Genomic DNA, 18,271 nt, shown 5'->3' with positions numbered 1-18,271 from the left:
CTAATACCATGAACCATCCTTGGTGGAAGTCATTGAACCAAAAGATCACAATAAGAGTGCTCTTGACGAGTTAATAAGTTAGTCCCAAAAAAACAGCAATTCTGGGCTGGGCCTCCGGTTAATAGGTTAGTCCCAAAAATAATATAAAAGTGGAAAATAAAGCCCAATATAGTCCAAAACAGTAGATAATATAGCATGGAGCAATCAAAAATTATAGATACGTTGGAGACGTATCAGGCATCCCCAAGCTTAATTCTTGCTCGTCCTTGAGTAGGTAAATGATAAAAAGAGAATTTTTGATGCGGAGTGCTACTTGGCATAATTTCAATGCAAATCTTCTTAATTGTGGTATGAATATTCAGATTAGAAAGATTCAAGACAGAATTTTATATTGACATAGAAAATAATAATACTTCAAGCATACTAACAAAGCAATTTATGTCTTCTCAAAATAACACGGCCAAAGAAAGTTATCCCTACAAAATCATATAGTCTGGCTATACTCCATCTTCCCCACACAAAGTATTCAAATCATGCACAACCCCGATGACAAGCCAAGCAATTATTTCATAGTCTAACTTTTTCAAAACTTTTTCAATCTTCATGCAATACATGAGCGTGAGCCATGGATATAGCACTATAGGTGGAATAGAATGGTGGTTGTGGAGAAGACAAAAAGGAGAAGATAGTCTCACATCAACTAGGCGTATCAATGGGCTATGGAGATGCCCATCAATAGATATCAATGTGAGTGAGTAGGGATTGCCATGCAACGGATGCACTAGAGCTATAAATGTATGAAAGCTCAACAAAAGAAACTAGTGGGTGTGCATCCAACTTTCTTGCTCACGGAGACCTAGGGCAATTTTAGGAAGCCCATCATTGGAATATACAAGCCAAGTTCTATAACATAAAATTCCCACTAGTATATGAAAGTGACAATATATGAGACTCTCTATATGAAGAACATGGTGCTACTTTGAAGCACAATATATGAGACTTGCTATATCATGGTGCTACTTTGAAGCACAAGTGTGGAAAAAGGATAGTAGCATTGCTCCTTATTTATTTATTTATATATTTTTTTGGGGCCTTCTTTTTTTTGGCCTTTCTCTTTTTTTTGGGACAATGCTCTATTGAATGATGATCATCACACTTCTATTTATTTACAACTCAATGATTACAACTCGATACTAAAACAAAGTATGACTCTATATGAATGCCTCCAGCGGTGTACCGGGGTATGCAATGAATCAAGAGTGACAAGTACATGATCATGCTAAGCAATATGAAAATGATGGATGTGTCATGATGGACTAGATGGTGGAAAGTTGCATGGCAATATATCTCGGAATGGCTATGGAAATGCCATAATAGGTAGGTATGGTGGCTGTTTTGAGGAAGGTATATGGTAGGTGTATGATACCGGCGAAAGGTGCGCGGTATTAGAGAGGCTAGCAAGGGTGGAAGGGTGAGAGTGCGTATAATCCATGGACTCAACATTAGTCATAAAGAACTCATATACTTATTGCAAAAATTTAGTTGTTATCAAAGCAAAGTATTACGCGCATGCTCCTAGGAGGATAGATTGGTAGGAAAAGATCATCGCTCGTCCCCGACCGCCACTTATAAGGAAGACAAAAAATAAATAAATCATGCTCCGACTTCATCACATAACGGTTCACCATACGTGCATGCTACGGGAATCACAAACTTCAACACAAGTATTCTTTAAATTCACAACTACTCAACTAGCATGACTTTAATATTATCACCTCCATATCTCAAAACAATTATCATGTTTCAATCTTTTCTTAGTATTCAACACACTCAAAAGAAAGTTTCACAAATCTTGAATACCAAGCATATTATTAGGCAAATTACCATGCTATTAAGAGACTCTCAAATTAATTTAAGTGAAGCATGAGAGATCAATAGTTTCTTTAAAACGAATCCACCACCGTGCTCTAAAAGATCTAAGTGAAGCACATAGAGCAAAATTATCTAGCTCCAAAGATATAAGTGAAGCACATAGAGTAAAACTATCTAGCTCAAAGGATATAAGTGAAGCACACAGAGCAAAATTATCTAGCTCAAAGGATATAAGTGAAGCACATAGAGCAAAATTATCTAGCTCAAAAGATATAAGTGAAGCACATAGAGTATTCTATCAAATTTTAATTCATGTATGGATCTCTCAAAAGGTGTGTACAGCAAGGATGATTGTGGCATACTAACAAACAAAGACACAAATAATACAAGACGGTCCGAGCAAAACACATATCATGTTGGTGAATAAAAATATAGCTCCAAGTAAATTACCGATGGAAGTGGACGAAAAAGAGAGGATGCCTTCCGGGGCATCCCCAAGCTTTGACTTTTTGGTGTCCTTGGATTATCTTGGGGGTGCCATGGGCATGCCCAAGCTTAGGCTCTTGCCACTCCTTGTTCCATGATCCATCAAAAGAATTCACCCAAAACTTGAAAACTTCACAACACAAAACTCAAGATAGAAAACTCGTGAGCTCCGTTAGCGAAAGAAAATGAAAGACCACTTCAAGGTACTGTAATGAACTCATTGTTTATTTATATTGGTGTTAAACCTACTGTATTCCAACTTCTCTATGGATTATAAACTATTTTACTAGCGATATATTCATCAAAATAAGCAAACAACACACGAAAAACAGAATCTGTCAAAAACAGAACAGTCTGTAGTAGTCTGTAGCTAGCGCAAGATCTGGAACCCCAAAAATTCTAAAATAAATTGCTGGACGTGAGGAATTTATCTATTAATCATCTGCAAAAATAGTTAACTAAATAGCACTCTTCAAATAAAAATGACAACAGTTCTCGTGAGCGCTAAAGTTTCTGTTTTTTACAGCAAGTTCAACAAGACTTTCCCCAAGTCTTCCCAGCGGTTCTACTTGGCACCAACGCTAATTAAACACAAAAAACACAACCAAAACAGAGCTAAATAATTTATTTATTACTAAACAGGATCAAAAAGCAAGGAACAAAAATAAAATTGGGTTGCCTCCCAACAAACGCTATCGTTTAATGCCCCTAGCTAGGCATAACGAGCAAGAATAGAACTAGGTATTGCCATCTTTGGTAGGCAATCCATAAGTGGCTCTCATGATAGTTTCATATGGTAATTTTATTTTCTTTCTTGGAAAGTGTTCCATGCCCTTTTTTAATGGAAGTTGAAATCTAATATTCCCTTCCTTCATATCAATAATCGCACCAACCGTTCTAAGGAAAGGTCTACCAAGAATAATAGGGCAAGAAGGATTGCAATCTATATCAAGAACAATGAAATCTACGGGCACATAATTCCTATTTGCAACAATAAGAACATCATTAATTCTTCCAATAGGTTTCTTAATAGTGGAATCCGCAAGATGCAAGTTTAGAGAGCAATCATCAAAATTACGGAAATCTAGTAAATCACACAAAGTCTTGGGAATAGTAGAGACACTAGCACCCAAATCACACAAAGCATAAAACTCATGATCTTTAATTTTAATTTTAATATTTGGTTCCCACTCATCATAGAGTTTTCTAGGGATATAAACTTTAAACTCAAGTTTTTCTTCATAAGATTGCATCAAGGCATCAACAATATGTTCGGTGAAGGCTTTATTTCGACTATAAGCATGTGGAGAATTTAGCACGGATTGCAACAAGGAAATACAATCAATCAAAGAGAAATTTTCATAATTAAATTCCTTGAAATCCAATATAGTGGGTTTAGCAACATCTAGATTTTTATTTCTTTCCATCCCACTTTCATCAATTTCATCATTAAGATCTAAACACTCCGAATTTTTAGAACACCTTCTAGGTAAAGGAAGATCATATTCAGTTTCATCAAGATTCATATTGCAAAATAAAGATGTAATACGAGACACATCAATAACTTTTAGATCTTCATCTTGATTTTCATAGGTGTTCGGTTTAGCAGCCATCTTATTAACTAAGGTGGCTTGCATATCCAAAATTTCAGTAGTCATCTTCTCTAGACGAGCAGTCTGGGATCTTATACCCTCAAATTCTTTAGACATATCATCAAGCTCTTTATTCATATAACTCATAAAACTTTTTTGTTCTTTAAGTTCATTTCTAAATAAATTATTATGCTCAATTGCAAAACCATAAACTTCCTAACGTTGTTTTCGATCTCCTCTAACCTTTTAAGGTGAAGATCACCAAATCTTGGTTGAGCCATCGCGACAAACAAGCAATCTAACACACGAGCAAACAAAAAGCAAGCGGACAAAAAGAGGCAAACAGAGAGGGAGGATAGAGAGAGAGGGCAAATAAAACGGCAAGGGTGAATTGGGGGGAGAGGAAAACGAGAGGCAAATGGCAAATAGTGTAATGCGAGAGATAGGGATTGTGATGGGTACTTGGTATGTTGACTTTTGCGTAGACTCCCCGACAACGGTGCCAGAAATCCTTCTTGCTACGTCTTGAGCTTGCATTGGTTTTCCCCGAAGAGGAAGGGATGATGCAGCAGAGTAGCATAAGTATTTCCCTCGGTTTTTTAGAACCAAGGTATCAATCCAGTAGGAGCCCACACTCAAGTCCCTCGTACCTGCACAAAGCAATAGCTACTCGCAACCAACGCGATTAGGGGTTGTCAAGCCCTTCACGGTCACTTACGAGAGTGAGATCTGATAGATAGAATATTTTTGGTATTTTTGATATAAAGATGCAAAGTAAAAAAGTAAAGGCAAAGTAAATAGCAAAAAAATATAAAAGTGATGGAGATTGATATGATGAGAATAGACCCGGGGGCCATAGGTTTCACTAGTGACTTCTCTCAAGAGCATAAGTATTCTACGGTGGGTGAACACATTACTGTTGAGCAATTGATAGAATTGTGCATAATTATGAGAATATCTAGGCATGATCATGTATATAGGCATAACGTCCGTGACAAGTAGATCGAAACGATTCTGCATCTACTACTATTACTCCACTCATCGACCGCTATCCAGCATGCATCTAGAGTATTAAGTTAAAAACAGAGTAACGCCTTAAGCAAGATGACATGATGTAGAGAGATAAATTCATGCAATATGAAATAAACCCCATCTTGTTATCCTCGATGGCAACGATACAATACGTGCCTTGCTGCCCCTTCTGTCACTGGGTAAGGACACCGCAAGATCGAACCCAAAGCTAAGCACTTCTCCCATGGCAAGAACTACCAATCTAGTTGGCCAAACCAAACGGATAATTTGAAGAGACTTGCAAAGATAACCAATAATGCATAAAGAATTCTGAGAAGATTCAAATATTATTCATAGATAGACTTGATCATAAACCCACGATTCATCGATCTCAACAAACACACCGCAAAAAGAAGATTACATCGAATAGATCTCCACAAGAGAGGGGGAGAACTCTGAATTGAGATTCAAAGAGAGAGAAGAAGCCATCTAGTTACTAACTATGGACCTCAAGGTCTGAGGTAAACTACTCACACTTCATCGGAGGGGCTATGATGATGTACAAGCCCTCCGTGATGACGGCCCACTTCCGGCGGAGCTCCGGAACAGGCCCCAAGATGGGATCTCGTGGATACAGAAAGTTGCCTCCGGTTGATAGTTTAGTCCCAAAAATAATATAAAAGTGGAAAATAAAGCCCAATCTAGTCCAAAATAGTAGATAATATAGCATGGAGCAATCAAAAATTATAGATACGTTGGAGACGTATCATCCTGCTAGCCCGGCACTACTGCTCCGGAACACTTGACTGGCCGGCATGTGATTCACTTTGTTCCTGTGTCTGTCCCTTCGGGGAAATGTCACGCGGTGACATCCGGAGTCCTGCCTAGCCTGCTACAGTCCGGTTCACCGGAGTCCTGTTAGCCCAGTGCTACAGCCCGGATTCGCACGCTGCTGACCGACATGCTCGATGTTGATTCATGTATGCATGTCCCCGTAAGTTAGTGCCACTTTGGGTTCACGACTAGTCATGTTGGCACGGATTCTCTGTCATATGGATGCTAGCGACACTATCATATACGTGAGCCAAAAGGCGCAAACGGTCCCGGGCCATGGTAAGGCGACACCCGTGGGAATACCGTGCGTGAGGCCGCAAAGTGATATGAGGTGTTACAGGCTAGATCGGTGTGACTTAGAATCGGGGTCCTGACAGCTTTGGTATCAGAGTCTGACTGCCTGTAGGATTACCAAGACAAACCGATCGAAGTCGAGTCTAGAAATGCTTTAGTTATGTAAGGGAATTGATTGTGGAAGGGAACGTAAGGCTCTTTTACTCCTTATCCTCATGACCTTCTGATCTGAGTCATCTTATCTTTTCTACGGGGTTAAGAACTAGGCTTCTCCTCTATCTCTCAGGATGACGTGTTACTAAACCATAGTTGCCTAGGATTGTTGAGTTCAAGCCTCAGTTCAGTTCCTACTACTTCCATATGTTCATAGCTGGCCTCAGAACCTTGATATTGTGATGTTGAGTGGTTATACCACCATTTTTGCACGATGTCTCAAATCATTTTGGGCATTTACAGCCATTATGCTATCCGAGTCATCCCAGGTTTCTAGATAGTCTGATGCACTTGCAATCATTCCTCCATGTTCCTGATGTCCATTTGGGCCAGATTAATCACACTAATCGGTGAGTTGATGTACTCTGTTGCCTCGACATATATGTTGGAGCTATTATTATGACCCTAGGTGTTTTAGGGAGTCACCTAGTAATCTAGCCATGTTTTGTGTTCCCAGTGTGATGATTCTGGCCACCATTCTCGAGAGCATCCCGTGATGCTACTTAGTAGTAGGTATTCTATTCGTGGGTTCTTGAACCTGAGATCCACCCTACTTACTTCTTGTTGATATTGTTTGCTAGTTCCTTTTGGATATTAGTAACCTTGTGATAGTCCTCGACGTCCGTGATATATCATTCTTCCTAATACCATGAACCATCCTTGGCAGAAGTCGTTGAACCAAAAGATCACAATAAGAGTGCTCTTGATGAGTTCTCAATTCTATGATGTGACTCTGCTAGTTCTACCTTCTTTGCATGGATTATCTGGAAGAAATATGTTGAACTTGGTTCGACACACTAATCTATGCATCCACAACTCAGAAAGTTAATACGTTCCTTTGAGTTGTCCCTCTCTTTAGTTGTATCATGATCTCCGTCTATCACTTTATAGTTAAGAGCATGTCTTGCATTCATGCTCATCGATACCTCTTATTCTTGTGGTTTGTCAATCCATTCTATTCTGGAATGGCTAGGAGAAACAAACTCCAGTACCTCATCCATATTTAGGATTGGGTCAAAGCAGTTGTATTCCGCAGGTCAAAATGCCAATCCAGCTTTTGATTCTGTTCTACCCTGAAGTATTGCCCTCTTGATGTCAGGAATGTCATGAGAATTGCACCAACTCTTATGAATTCTTGACGCAGTGATACTTCTTGCCATCATCATTCGTTCCTCGGTTCCGTGTTGTTGCAACCGGAATACCGACAAGTGAACCGTGATTGTGAAATCAATACTCCTAGCAACCTCGTTGTTTGGTGGTTAATGGACGATAATCTCATTCTTGGTGTGTTGATTATGGAATCATCAATCTAAGATTGATCGTGCTACCTAGTCCATTTTCCTGGTGCACTCTTCGATCAAGAGTTGGGATTATGTCTATCCTTGCTTATTTGATCATATAATCTTGCCTAAAGAGCAAGATTGATCTCGAGCTTAGTAACATGTCAGTGGTTCGTGATTTTCTGAATATCTTCTCGGAAGTATTTCCAGGTTATCCCCTGACCGCTATGTTGAGCTCGTGGTCAAGTTGGTTTCTTGTAACCAATCCTTCTCCAGGAATCTGTGTTGCATACCCTTGAGCTAGTTGGTTAAGCTAGACAACAACTTGGAGAGTTGGAAGATAAAAGCTTGTCCGACCTAGCTCATCCCTAAGGGATATCTTGTATCTGTGTTGAAGAAAGATGGTATTTCATCGATTGATCCTCGTGATCAGTTAATGGACCTATCATCTTATCCAAACCTTGATTTGAGTGTGGGCTATCGTCAGATCAAATCAGAACCAACGATATTCGTAATGTTGTCTTACTCGTGGTTGTTTCCTCGAGCATACACCATTATATTCTTTGGGTCTGACCAATGCTATCGCTTTGTTCACATAGTTGTGGAATTCCATCTTCATGGAAATCTGGATGCCCTGTTGTTGAGCCCATCAGCAATATTTCCATTTTACCCATGATTCCTGTTGGACATCTATGTTAGTGTTGGAAACTTTTATAAGCATTATCTTCATGTCCCGTTCATGAAGCATATGTTGGATGAAAGAAGTGACTTCCTCTAATTCATGTGCATATGATGCAAGTTGCCGCCATGAACTTGGAAAAGTTTGTTTCTGCCTCCTCTGGAACCATCCCAAGTTAGTCATGCACGTGCAAGGTGCTCTATGGTTTGATAGGTTGGCCGCCTCCACTCCATATGTGTTCCTAGCACACCAAGCCACTGACTAGTTTGTTCGAGGAAAAGGAGTTGCTATGCGAATACTAGTTCATGCACATAATTCCAATATCCTTGAAGATGGTTCCCCACCTGAACTCGGTACTGTTTTATTATAAGACTACTACGTGATCATGCTTGTCTGGGACAGCGTGTTCACATGTTTGTAGCAGAACCAGCTCATGTTTTGGAGCTTGCTATCGTAGTTCATTCTCGAGAATCTCGCAACGCCATCCCGTCAATTTGTGTTGCTACCTTTCTTTTCCAGACATGTTGTCTGAAATATCTTGTTACCAACCAGATCTGAATCTCGGGCAGGTATGATGGTTGGGTCATTCCCAGCATTTGCATTTTATTCCCAGCTTGCACCTCAGTAATTGTTGTCCAGGATCATTTTCAAAAGTGGGCTTACCATGGGTCCCATCCATCTCCGATGATAAGCAAAATCATCCATTACGTTGTCTTCAACAAGGTAGTCCACATCATCCATCCTAGCCAGAATATTCCATTCTTTCGTACCCCTTCCAACGATCGATTGTGATTACCTCAGGCTGGTATAAAGAGTTTCAATGATCTTTGTATCAAAAGTAATTCTTTTTGCCACTTAAGGGAATAGCTCTACGAGTCACCTTTCCCTAAGGTGTCCCGTTATGGAATCATGGCAATTACCTCCTCGCTACTTGAAACCATGCACCATCCTACTCCAGCGTGGAATTGTTGCCTACCAATTTGAACCTTTGTCCTCTATTACCTCCCATCTCTCTCGATGTGTGTTTTGTGTCTCAGCCCAAGAGATGTTTCAACGTCTCACTCCATGAGTTGATCTTGAGTTGCTCGATCTTTGAGAAGATCGTTTCTTGTAGAGTTTCCTTCCGTCATCATCGTGTTGGATGAAGATCTCGAAATCAAAGACGTCAAGATCAATGAGATGCAATGTATTGGTATCTTTGAGAAGGGCAGTTGGATCAAGAAGACTGTGATAGTTTTGTGACCCCTCTGTCTTCTTACTTCACATCTTGAATCTCGGGATGAGATTCTTGTTTAGTGGGGGTGGGTTGTCACAGCCCTAGAATTGTTTGCAATAGTTGCATAAGAGAGCATCCATGCATCATATCTAAATTCTGAAAGTTGAATTGAGGTTAGTTGAAACCCTCAGAAATCACTTCAGAAATAATCAATGTTAAAAATATTTTCAAATGAGTCCAAGGAAATGTTCCTGTTATTCGTAAAAATATTGGCAAGAGGTAAAATTCAAACCAATATTTTTGGAGTTTCAGAAATATTTATTTTGGGCATTTGAAATTAATTCAATAACTATTTGAATTGGATTTATATTTATTATATAATTAATATATGTTCAATAATTCTGAAAATTGTTGTGTAGCTTTGGAGAAGTCCATTTAGTTCACACAATTATTTTCATGGATTTTGAAAATGGTTTGGTCTTTGAACTAAATCAAAACATAATAGCAAAAATAGAAAAGAAAACAGAACAGAAAAATAAAATAGAGCAGAATCTTACCTGCTAACCTGGCCCAGGAGAGAATCGGCCCAGCCCACCAGGGGCGCCGAGGTCTCCTACTAGCAGAGGGCGTGTGCCCGTCGCACGCTGGCCACCTCCTGCTTCTGCCGACGCCCTGGACGACTCCATACGACGCCATGCACCCCCCTGGAATCCACTCTCTCCTCTCCTTCACTCTCTGCTCTCTCCTTCGCCCTCTAGTTCCTTCCACGAGTGCGACCGAACGCAGCCGTCGCCGCCGATGAGCTCCCCCACGGCCACAGCCATCTTCGAGCCTCTCCGACGCGCCCCCGAGCTCCGCCGTGACGCCCCGGTCCTCTCCGCCGAGCCACATGACGCTGGACGCCCTGGAGCACCGTCGTCGACGCCATCTTCGCCCTCTGCACCGACGGCCGTCGTCGACCGATTCGTCATCACCATGCCATCCCGGAGCACGCTGAGATCACCGACTACCCCGCCGTGAGCTCCTCTACCGAACCCCTCTCTCCCCGCCGTCGTTCTCCTCCTCTAGCCCCGCTGTCCACCGGAGCCGAAACCTCACCACCGCCATGGTTCTTCACCGCTGTGGCCAGGGCCAGCGCAGCCCGCACCTAAGCACGTCACCGTGCTCGGTGAACCCCCAAGAGCGCGTAGCACCTGCCAGTTTATCCCCCTAGCGCCCCGTAGCGTCGACCATGTCCACACCCGAACTCCGGCCACCGCCGCGAGCTTGCCTCCGGCGAGCTCGGGCCACCTCAGCCCCTGCCGTTTGCACAGATGGATCCGAGCGAGTCCCAGCTCTGCGTAGGTGCCCTCCGCTGGCCATTTGGTTGCCGGAGGAGGGATCTCGAGCCCCTCCGTCGTCTCTGGCCTTGCCGGCGATGAGCGCCGGGTCAACTCCGGCGAGTTTGACCCGGGTTGACCAGGGTTTGACCCCTCTGGGTCATTAACATGTGGGCCCGAGGCCCTGCTAATTTAGTTTAGATGCTAATTAAATTTTAGATAACCCACTAACTCGCTGACTGTGGGCCCCAGCCCTTCTAATTACTTTAGTTAGGATTTAACTAAACCCTGGTTAGCACTGAGTCAATGACAGGTGGGCCACACCTGTCAGGTTTGACCTAGATGGTCCTGTTGACCAGCTGATGCCAGCATGACTTAATGTTGACGCAGTAAAGTTTTCTGGAATTAAAATAAATCAGAAATGATTTATAAATTTCAGAAAATACCCCAAACTTCTAAAAATCATAGAAATTAACCATAGCTCAGAATGAAATAATTTATATATGAAAAATGATCAGAAAAATCCAATATTTTCATCTATACTAGTTTCATGCATGTTAGAACACTTTAACCTTACTCTTTAGGTGAAAAAAGTTAATGCACTAATATGACTTCATAAAATGGGTTTGCATTTGAATCCTTGGTTCAAATGGACTCATTTCAATATGTTCTAGCTTGCATTAGCCAAAAACACATTCATATTGCCATGTCATAGCATGCATCATACTGTTGGATATCGTCATGTGTTGATTGTGTTCTTTCTCAGTTGCCGGTCTTTGTCCCCCCTCAGTAGACGTTGATCCAGCGATGAATTCGATGACACCGATGAAGAGCTATACTATCTTTAGAAGTGCCAGGCAAGCAAAACCCCCTTGTTCATTCCGATACAATCCCACTCTCTCGCTCCTTCTCTCTTTTACTGCATTAGGATAACAACGTTTCAACGGTTACATGCTGCGGTAGCTGAACCCTTTTTCCCTGCATGACCTGTCATTGCCACAGTAAATAGATGAAACCCACTAGCATGAGTAGGAATTGTTTGAGCCCTGGTGTGCCTACTCATTCATGCTTGTTTGTCATGCCTGCTACTGCTTAGAGTTGAGTCAGGTCTGATTCATCGGGGATGAATTGGAATGGTGATGAACATGTCCTACTATGTGTGAGCTAAGTGTGTGAACATGATTTGGTAAAGGTAGCGGTGAGAGGCCATGTAGGAGTACATGGTGGGTTGTCTCATTGCGGCCGTCCTCAGGAACTAAGTTTTGTGTTTGGTGATCCATGAACAGTTACTACCACACATTGGAATGCTTAAGTGCCCCTCTCGACTTATTAATCAACCTGATCTCTGTCCAGGAGTTGCAACTAGTTTCTGGTGTTTGTAGGTAGTGTAAGTAGTCTACCAAGTGGCACCCGGTACAGGTGGGCTTGGGACAGACTAGGCACAGTGGCACGGTGTACCAAGTGGCACTCGGATGGTGGGCTTGGGAACCCTGCTCACATCGTTTGGGGCCGTGAGCGACACCCCGGCCGGATCTCCTTGCGGATGGAACCCGAATAGGCGATAAACCTGGACTAGAGACTTGTCGGTTAGTCAGGTCATGGCCGACTCCCTCGCCAGGCTTCCGCTTGAAGGTTGCCGAGATACACGATGTGTACATGGTGGTAAGTGGCGAGAGCGTGTGTGAAGAAGTACACCCCTGCAGGGTTATCACTATCTATTCGAATAGCCGGATTCCTCGGATATGGATACTTGGACCCCTTGCATAGTTCATAGACAAGTGAAAGTGGATACTCTAAAATGCGCAAGATAAGTGTGAGTGCTATGGATGGTGTTCTCGCAGGGAGACAGGGGCGGATCCATAGTGGTGTATTGGTATGGTGAATATGTTGACTCGTGTGCGCCACCTCAAAAGAGTTGCTTGCAGTCATAGTTCAGGTTAGCCACTGAGTCAAAGCTGGCTTGCTACAATTAAACTCCACTACCCCTCTTTGTTGATACCGATGCATATGTAGTCAGTTCTGATGTAAGTCTTGTTGGGTACATTTGTACTCACGTTTGCCTATTTTATGTTTTTGCAGACAGACGTCAGTCTCGCTAGTAGTTCCACGTGGACTTCGACGTTTAGCTTGTTACCTCAGCTACGATCTTGTGCCCTCGGCAGGGTCTTGTAGATAGTCAGACTTCTCAGCCTTTTTCATTTGTAGAAGTCTGTACTCAGACATGTTAAGCTTCCGCATGTGCTTTGTCTGGTATGCTCTGAATGTTGGGTCATGAGACTCATGTCTGTAATATCTGGCTCTTTGGAGCCTAATGAATAAATACTTGAGTCGTAGAGTTATGTTGTGATGCCATGTTGTATTCACACATATCGAGCATATTGTGTGGTATCCGACAACCTAGTTGTTTATCCTTGGTAGCCGCTCTTATGGGGAAATGTAGTCTTGTGCTTCCATAAGCCATAGTAGTCCGCTATAGCCCGGTTCACCGGAGTCCTGCTAGCCCAGCACTACTGCTCCGGAACACTTGACTGGCCGGCATGTGATTCACTTGTTCCTATGTCTGTCCCTTCGGGGAAATGTCACGCGGTGACATCCGGAGTCCTGCCTAGTCTGCTACAGCCCGGTTCACCGGAATCCTGTTAGCTCAGTGCTATAGCCCGGATTCGCACGCTGCTGACCGACATGCTCGATGTTGATTCATGTATGCCTGTCCCCGTAAGTTAGTGCCACTTTGGGTTCACGACTAGTCATGTCGGCCCGGGTTCTCTGTCATATGGATGCCAGCGACACTATCATATACGTGAGCTAAAAGGCGCAAACGGTCCCGGGCCATGGTAAGGCGACACCCGTGGGAATACCGTGCGTGAGGCCACAAAGTGATATGAGGTGTTACAGGCTAGATCGATATGACTTAGAATCGGGGTCCTGACAGAGAGAGTCAAAAATGTTTTCTGTAACAGACCCGAAAGCATCCGCGGACACTGAACAATTACCCTTCAAATTAACACAATTACATTCAGTCATCGCATACTACATTATCAAATCCATACAAAAGCATGCAAACTAGAAACCTACGTACTACATAGATGATCTAGCTACTACTCGTCATGTCGGCAATCTCCGTGCCCGGCTCCGGATACATTGGCGGCAGCTCCAGCTCCGACGCCTCCAGCTACTCCGCTCCGGCCTCCTCCTCTATCTCCATGTCAAGTTCGGTGAAGAACGCGTCGGACGCTGCTTGCTCCTGTCGGAGGAAGTTCCAGTTGGCCTCTACATAGGCCTCATCCTAGATGGACTCCAGGTTGGCATGCTGCTACGCCATCTCAACGGCTTGGGCGATGGCGAACTCCGTCTCCGCCATGTCGAACCCTGGAGCAGGTTGCTCCGCCTCCTCCTCCTCCTCCTCCAGATCCGCTAGTTCCATCGGCTCCGGTAGCTTCTCTCCCTCCTCCTTCGGCTCCTACTGCTCCTCCTCCTCCTGTTCCTCTGATGAGTCTGGAGGCAGCCCGACAGCAATGCGGGCGAAGACCTCCTCCGCGATCTGCCTCCGGTGGTCCGCGTCAGCATAACGTACGTCGTGATCTTGCGTCGGACCATGGCGATGCTGGAGAGCATGTGAGAGGACGCGGAAGGACTCGGGTGAGGGACGAGGTGGATGGGCTAGGGTTGGGGTCGCCGGTCGACTTAAATAGTCGGGGTAGGCACTACGCGGCCCGCCGGAGTGGAGCCATGCAGCGCCATCGGTCCAACGGAGGAGACGAGTTTCGGACTGCCGGGTTTCCATTGTGAAATCCGCATGGGACCCCTCCGTCAGTCCGATGTGGTGGGCGCGCCCGGACGCCCCCATATCCGCCCCATATTTGGGTTGGATATGTGGGATGCCGGTCAGCCCAGACGTTTGAGCCCCGTTTAAGGCGCTCGGCTGGGTCGAAATTTTGTGACCGATCAGTGACCAAGTGGCCGTCCGGGCATTTTAGAGGGGTTTTGGGTGCCCGACTATAAATGCTCTAAAGATCACACCATCCATGCACGGCAGCAGCACCAGTCCATCCGTTGGGTATGAGTGTTGCTGTATTTCATGTGTGTAGTTTCGTCCACAAAGCAGTTTCAAAATAAATATAGGGCGTTGTCTAATTTTTTTTTATCAATTACCCTTTTGGTCATTTTGTCTATATTTAGTGTTGGACGTTGTCCAGTTTCATTTTTTCTGGACATGTCCGATTTGGCTGTGTGGCTTGATTCTTTTAACACAGACACAATGGTTTAAATAAACGTTCACTTCTGACCATATTGATAATTTTATAAAAGTATTCAGATTTTTATTGATCTGTTAGTGAACCTATCAAATTTCTTAATCGTGCAGGTCATCTTGTGCTCTCTAGATGTTAAATTTCATGGAATACTTTATGAAAGATATCTTAAATGACTCAGTAAATAAATAACTAAAAAGTAGATGTAGTGGTTATAGATTATGATACATGCGTTGCACGTGCCCGCTTACTAGTGACTGCTAAATACACACATCGCACAATGCAAACTTAACTTACAGGTATAGTGCGTATGAGCTACATAAATACCTCAATTCGCTAATGACACCTAGTGGGAGACGCTTTGTTTCTATAATTTGTTAAGACTGCAGACCATTCCTTCGTCAATCGATGTAACGAAAATCCGACACTCCAAATTTGTCATTCTTTCGTAGTTATAGCAAAACGGCCCGTGCATTGCGACGGAAGAATAAAAATCATAATGTTCAATGACCATGACCACATTTTTCTGCATCACCAAGATACACTATCACTCTCATTTTCGTGAAATCATGAACAATTTTTGAAAACCATGATTTTTTTTAACTCGTGGACATATCTGAAACTATGAACATTTTTCAAATTCGTGAACATTTTTACAGATTTTCAAACATTCTATAAAATCATGAACATTTTTTGAATTCGATGGTTCTACTCTTCCTTTTGCCATCAAAGTCAAGTTGGACCACCAATCAGTATGGGAGAGAGTGAAAAATGCTTAGACAATCTGGACATGGAAGGATGCACGACCTCTCTCGGTTGTGACTTGTATTGTGTAGAGATGACAAAAACATATAATCCATTCATGTTGTTCGAAGCAACTTATGGAAGCAAATTCAGAATTCCTTTGAAGCAAACTGTATTTTCTTCTGAAGCAAGTTCTAATTTACTAATGTCTGATGGAAATAAATTTTAATTCTGTTGGAGCAAGCACTTGAAAACAATCCTCTGGTCGCATGGAACATATTTTTAAAACTGAAGTTGTTGGAACTGCAAGGACAGTCAAAAACAAAAAATAAACCAAACTGAAGTTTTTCAAGCAAGGAGCTCCACGATTGAAAACAGCGTACGAAGCAAACAAAAATAATCCTCACGATTGAAAGCTTTTTAGGAGGCAAAGAAAATTTTATGAAGCAAACAATCCCGGTTCGTACCAATTTTTTTGTAAGAAGCAACAATCCCGGTTCGTACCAAGCAAAATGTTTTTTGGAAACCAACGTTCTTGTTTAGTAAAATAGAGTGCATGAAGCAAACAAAAAAATTCCACACGACTGAAAACCTCTTAGGAAGCGAAGAAAATTATAGGAAGCAAATGATCCCGGTTCATACGAAGCAAATCTTTTTCGGAAGTAATTGTCTTGGTTCAGAAGCATTGATCCTCGCAATTGGAAACAAATAAAATGGCTTAATTAATCATTCCTAGATTTAGGAAGAAGTTGTTAGCAAACAATAGAAAATAAATAAATTGTAGTTAATGCCAAATCCCATCGTTGGTACAGTGTCCAAACGCCATCTCTGGGCCTTTACTTGTCCGTCTGCACGCACCGTAGACGTTGGCTCTTCCGTCCAGCTTATAGACTTTAAATGATCGGCGTATGCACCCCTGAAATACCGCGGCTGTCCGGCATCCCGCCAAGAATGGACGCCTCGCGATAACGTGTGCAGGCAAGCAGGAACACGCCATTGCATTTTCGACTATGACTAGTGTTACCTTCCAGTTCCGGCACACACCGAAGAGGAAACCCGAAACCAAGTGGCAGCACAGTGCCAGAGCTCCTCTACAGCTCTTTAAGCACTATTAAGCACTACTAGTAAACGTGCACGTGCAACACATGTCTCAACTAATATTACAATTATATATGTGAAAATGCACGTCGTTCGTACCCTCAACCTGAACATATGCTGCTACCGTACATTCATTTTTAATTCTATATATAATTAAGAGCCATTTATATGCCCAAATTTCATATTAGAAATAGTATTGATCAGTTTCAGATCTTACATATACACCTACATTAAGCAAGCATTCAAATGACATTCATTTCCAAAGCAACACCTGAAGAATTCATAACTCTTCAAGATTGAAGGCTCTGCTGTATTTTCAGGGATGTGCATGCAAACTTGTTTAGTCATGAATCCACAATATATGCATTTCTATTGTAAAATAATTCCTTACTGGGAACAGCTGTGTAGCTAACATGCATTTCTGCATCACATTATTATTATCAATAATTACTAACTTCTCTAACTTGCTCTCCATTTCTCGTTACAAACATGACACATATGCAGGAGCAGAGAAGGAAGCCGAGATGGTTACCAAACCGGTGGCGAAGAAGATGACAACGACTCAAGAAACACCTACATTGATAGCCATATGGCCAAGCTTAAGCAGCACCAAGACCATACGCCCCTCAAACATTAATGAAAAACTTGGTCATTATTTTTACTCCGGCCAGCAGGTTAGCCCCACTTACCTTCCCTGCCTCATCGCCAACGTAGACAGTAAACATAATAGCACACAAAAACCGAGACATTAGCATGCAGGGCAGATTGCACACTTTGTAAACTGATGACATCATGACAGTGAAAGGTTATTTTACTGCTAACATGAAGTAAATCACCCTATGCCTTTTGAAAATGCTTTTCAATGTACCCAATCATTATGTGTTTTGTCTGCATTACCAAATTATCAGTCCAACTAAAACAACTAACTTAAAATATATATGGGTGGCATATCAAGAACAAGTACTTGCTCGATGAGGTACATAACACGCCAAATTCTACATTTATTATTCAAATAACCAGTGCGAGAATTATCTGACCATAAACACACTATTACATCAGATAATCAACTATGCGGCAATAATCCTATTGATTTACTGCCCACCAAACTCGGAGAAGTAGTTTAGTTGCATTACTTCTTGCCATGGATTGATAGCAGTAAAGGACAACCGATAATCCAAAATAATGAATTTCGAAAAAGAAAAAAAGTTGGGGCATACTGTGCTTATGGGTGACTTTATCAGGTTAAATAATGGTGGGAAAGCACAAGGACGTCCGTCTTGTCGGGTGGTTGAATGATTGCAGTAGAGAACTAATGTGGGAGGTGTCCTAGAGCATCATCGACACTGTACAGCAAATATATTAACCCATCAGAAGTTCTTAAAT

General features: G+C 42.4%; 1 long non-coding RNA gene across 1 annotated transcript in view; it reads right to left on the bottom strand.

The window, feature by feature from the left end:
- Positions 1–17,826: 17,826 nt before the first annotated feature.
- Positions 17,827–18,271, bottom strand: part of LOC119273430 — a 2,497-nt gene continuing 2,052 nt past the window's right edge. The window contains exon 5 of the long non-coding RNA XR_005134853.1: positions 17,827–18,231. This is a non-coding gene — a long non-coding RNA (uncharacterized LOC119273430). The remainder of the gene's footprint in view (positions 18,232–18,271) is intronic.

The sequence above is a fragment of the Triticum dicoccoides genome, chromosome 3A, assembly GCF_002162155.2.
Source record: "Triticum dicoccoides isolate Atlit2015 ecotype Zavitan chromosome 3A, WEW_v2.0, whole genome shotgun sequence".
NCBI classification, from domain to species: domain Eukaryota; kingdom Viridiplantae; phylum Streptophyta; class Magnoliopsida; order Poales; family Poaceae; genus Triticum; species Triticum dicoccoides.
This window is presented reverse-complemented; position numbering and strand designations above follow the sequence as displayed.